General features: G+C 45.4%; 1 pseudogene across 1 annotated transcript; it reads right to left on the reverse strand.

Moving 5' to 3' along the window:
- Positions 1 to 1883: 1883 nt before the first annotated feature.
- On the reverse strand, positions 1884 to 4294 carry LOC311316112 (putative nuclease HARBI1; annotated as a pseudogene). Its single transcript has 4 exons — positions 4288 to 4294; positions 2838 to 2890; positions 2337 to 2446; positions 1884 to 2249 (listed from the first exon to the last, which is right to left on the reverse strand). The product of its transcript is annotated as a putative nuclease HARBI1 (transcript).
- Positions 4295 to 4923: the final 629 nt, after the last annotated feature.

The following is a 4923-nucleotide window of genomic DNA, read 5'->3' on the forward strand; positions in this document are numbered from 1 at the left end:
GGGTCGAGTTAACGAGTTGATAACCACCTTCGTGGTTCCGTTTATCCGTGATGCGGTTGTCTCGTTTACTCGAGCGAGAAGTTTAACTGGATGTGTTGAACTAGTTTCGCGCGTGCACATATAAAGAGGCGGGGTTTGCCGGTTTGGCCAATCACAAACATGGAGCGATCTAGATCCGCCTACTTCACACAAGAGGAGCAGACGCTCATTCAGAAATATGAAGACTACAAACATTATTATTCTGGCCAAGAGTAACACGGTTGCTGCAACTAAAGCGAGGAAGGAAAGCTGTCTGAGTGTTTGAATGCGTAAGTTAATAGGCTTATCAATATTACATTTAATTAATATAGCTGTTTGGTCAATAGCCATATAACTTGCTACATGCCCCATGATGAACGGACTATGCTGGCCTAGATGTGACGTTTGCATGCCTTAACATGAATGAGTTGCATAGATGTAACGTTAGGACTATTCTTATATATACCTTCAGTGCAAACCCGGGAAATGGAAAACGTTCATGGGAGCAAGTGAAGAACAAACATAAAAACATAATCCAAACCGGTAAGTAGCCTAGGCATAGGCCTACTTGAATTTCTCCAATAAACAGCCTACATGGTTGTAATGTTTAATACAAAAATCACTGTTTTAGGATGATGTTCTGTAGTGTACAAAGGCATATAGAACAATTACAATTCCTTTTATATTGCTTGAAGCCAATAGGAAGAAAAATGAGTCCAGAAAGACTGGAGGAGGCCCTGCTCCAAAGGACTACACCCCTGCTGAGGAGCTGGCCCTCTCCAACAACGAGGGTCGCCCTGTGATGGACGGGGTGAAGGGGGGGGTCTCCTCCGACCCTGGTGCCAGTTGCAGCTCCCAACAGTATGTACAGGGTAGGTATTTCAATTACTCAATAATAAAATACAGGGTTGCTAATGAAACGAATCACAATTTCATTGCAAACTTTTATTAATAATAGTCATTGTGTGAGTAAGTAGTAAGATTGCATTAACTTTCACTACAGTCCATGGGGATACTCTGGTGTTGCTGCCACCACCCACACGCACAGCCCAGTCCCATACATGGGTAACAGTGGAGGCAACCTGTCATATAGCCTACACTGGCATGTAATCTGTGGACACGTATGTATTAAATACACCATTGACATATTTTCTTCCCATCAGTTGGAGTCAGTAGACGACGCTACAGTGTCTGTATGCTCAGAGAGAGCATTGGAGGCTCTGACACAGAGGGTGAGTGTGGACATTTGACTGGAACTGAGTTGCATTGGGATGGGACACAATTGGTTCTAGTGCTCCCTATCTATAGATGACTCAATTGCTTCCATCGCTATGATGTTCCGTCTCCAGGAAGAGGCCATTTACCCATCACCTGAGCCCATAGCCTCCACATCTAGGGCCTTCACTTCTAGGCCCTATTGTCATAGGCCGCTGAGGCGATCACAAGGGGTAAAGTATGAAGCCTAATTCAAACAGGGTAGTCAAATGTTGCAGTTGCATCTTAAGTGAGCCTGGCCAAGGGACTGCTCTTGTTAAACCAAGTGTGTGTGTGTTTCAGGTTGGAGCAGACAATGTGAGGGCCCTGTACAAGTGGCAGCTGGAGGTAGACATACGCCTGAAAGAGGCTGACATCCTCCTAAAAGAGAAGCAGCGGCTGAAAGTGAGCCTGGAGATTAAGAAACTGAGGCTGGAGGTGGAGAAACTGGAGTATGAAAAGAAGGTATATCAGTAAGAAAGGCGTCATGGTCCCGGCATGGTTGACAATTCAACTAACATGTCTCTCTCTTTGTTTCTAGCAACGAGAGGACATCTGAGTTACATTTCAATAAAAAGTTGTTACTTCACAAAATGCCTCCTGTTCAATGTTCATGCAAAAAATTGCTGAGTGATGGCCTCTCACAGCCCTGCCAGTAGGGTAATCCAAAGTGATGGGGTCCACGACATCAGGGGGTTGCATGGTGACCGGTGGGGCTCTCTCCTTCCTAATGCCAGCTATGTTGTGGAGTACAACACATGCCGACACAATTTGTCAGGCTCTCTCTGGGGCCACCCTGAGCCCGCGCAGGCAGCTGAAGCGGGCTTTCAGAACCCCAAAAGCCATCTCTATCCTGACCCTCGTCTTGGTAAGGGCCACATTGAATGTGTTTTGTGGCTCTGGGTTAGGATAGGGTGTCATCAAGAAGGGCATGCACGCATACCCCCTGTCCCCAAGCAGCACTCCATTGAAAAGCCCTGAAGAGGAATATTGCCATGGTCAGTATCGCACATGCATTGTGGGAAATAACATGAGAAACACTATGTAGGCTACAGTTGCCATACCTTGCTCAAACTTGTGGCACAGTGTAGACTCCCTAAAGATCCGGGAGTCATGCACTGACCCAGGCCACTTCGCATCAAGGCTGGTGATCATGCCGTTGTGGTCACATCATCTGCAAAAGTATTTGTGGTTCACAACATAAGACCATAGAATTCAAAGTGAATGTAGCATGTGAAGCATTGACTGAATTACTGCTACATGTCTGCTGACTATTTATTATTGAATGAACACAGGGACTGCACTAGACTGTTGATGGTGCGGGGGGGAGTATGATGGTTTCTTTTTTGATATGATGTGATGATGTATAGTTGATTCTGTGCTGCTCCTGTTGACACTAATTTGGTTGTACATGTGCTTTTCTCATAATGACATTGAATTGAATTTGGAAGGTGATATTTATTGATGTGAATATTTCCATATGTGCCATGAAGGAATTAACTTTCATCAGCTCCTACAACAATCATATCAAGGAATGAGTAGGCCAAATACTGAAGTGTCTTTACCTGCACATTGATGCTATGAAATGACTTGCGCTTCACATAATCCCCCTCATTTTCTCCAAGGGTGGCGGAGATTGGGATATGTGCAGTGGCGATTTTACATTAGGGGCAGGTGGGGCAGTGCCCCACCAGAGGTGGCGCTGTTGTGCAAGATGCATCTTAGCCTACAACTGTGTTTCGGAAAAATCTAATTTATAATTAATACAAAATAGTGATTCAGTGGTTAAAATAGCATGTATACATATAATAAACCTGACTGACACTATGTATAGTGCTGTTTTGCAGTTATTCCCTTTGTATGAGTGTGTCACAGACTGCTCTGACTCGGCAGAGGGGCACCGAAGCGTTCTCCCCTACTGTTGCTATAGCGACAATGTGAGCGTGGTCGGGAGTAATGTGAAAAAATATCACGCAGATTTCATTGGGTGGAGGGGCAGAAAAGTCTCTGCCCCAACGAAATCTACCTGGCAACAGGTTTAGCCAGGGAATAATGAAACAACGTTGATCAAAGTTGAACTACTGGGTCACCGTCATTGTCGATGTCGATCTACGTTAGCCAATGCTGCTAGCTAAAGTTTTGTAGAGATTTAAAGTGTTTTCAGGTGCAACAAAAATGAATAGTGTAGATTATTTGTTGAATGTGCGGTTTAGTACATTGAAACTGGAAGAGAAACTGGAAATAAAACGTTTAGGGCCACACCGACCAGAAGAATTGGTGCTGCTTCGGGAACTTTTCAACATTAAAGAGAATCAAAACATTCGCAAGAAACACAATGGGACAACAGCGACTGAACGCCCTGGCTATGCTTTCCATTGAAAACCCGTTCATCCAGGGACAAATTGACTTCAACAGTAAAGTCATCGAGAGGTTTGCGCACGCAAAGAACCGCCGCGCTACCTTCCTATTCAAGTGAGCTGCATTGGTGAGTTCATCTTTGTGCGTGAGTGTGTGCGCGCGCGCGCGCATATCGGTTCGTATGGCGATTCTGTTGCACCTCTGATAGCATAGTTTGTTGGACATGATGACTAATGTGGACAGTGCGCCGTCACTGTAGTAGACTATTTGGCTGTGATATAAGTGGAGTACTAGGTTATGCGTAGTGCCCAGGTCTGATGGGCGCACTTGTCACTTTCAGAACCCTGGACCGGGCATGCGCTCTCTTATGGGTCTAATTAGCCTACTCTGCGTGTGTTAATGTGTCGTTATCTTTGTGTGTTGTAGCCTCTGCTCTGATGTACCTACCGTAGACTAATTGGCTACCTTTAGTTCTTGTGATGGTGACGTAATATAAAACTGCCCCTCCAGAAATGCCATGCTAAAATCGCCACTGGATATGTGTGCAGTCTATAGCACTGATCACTCTGGGGAAACCAATGCAAAGAGTGGGCAGCATTGGCTACAACAGTAAACGTCATATTGGTTTACAGTAGGCTATATCAAGTAGGTTCTTACCTGCCATTTCATAAAAGCCCTCTTTTATGGACTGCATGGGCAAGTGGCCTGGGAAGGTGACAAACGCGTCAAGCAGCTATAAGGGCAACGACCACCTTGCGTATTGCGCGACAGACCGTGTTCTTACTCAGGTTTTCTGCATCGCCGACAGCATCCATGTAGCTACCTGTAGCAAGAAACCGCAAAGCAATACATACAGTCTGTGGGACTGTAAGCGCATGACTTGACTGTAGCTACATGTGGCTCAAGCAGCTGACAGATATAAATGATTCCTTCTGCCGAAAATCGGTATCTTTCATATAAATAGTCATCCGAAAACTCTAATGGGTTTTGTCGGTCCTTAAATACTCTCGCCTTCCTTAGAGACCCTCTAACTATTCGCGCACCGAGCTCCACGGGATCCTCTAAGAAAGGACAAGCCATTTTCCGCATGTATTGACTGGTTGATACCGGTGTTTTTATAGCGTCGAGCCGTAATCTGGAACTTAACCTGCCACCGAGCAGGTAGCTCGCCAGCATAATGGCGATATAACGCGGTGAAAAGAGATCCACCTTCGTGATACGGATGAACCAGTCTTGAACCTGAAGTTATCGCGATAACCCCGTAATCCAGCTTCGTAGTACAGGGCTCAGCTA

This window comes from Borostomias antarcticus (genome assembly GCF_949987555.1).
Source record: "Borostomias antarcticus genome assembly, chromosome: 1".
Lineage (NCBI taxonomy): Eukaryota > Metazoa > Chordata > Actinopteri > Stomiiformes > Stomiidae > Borostomias > Borostomias antarcticus.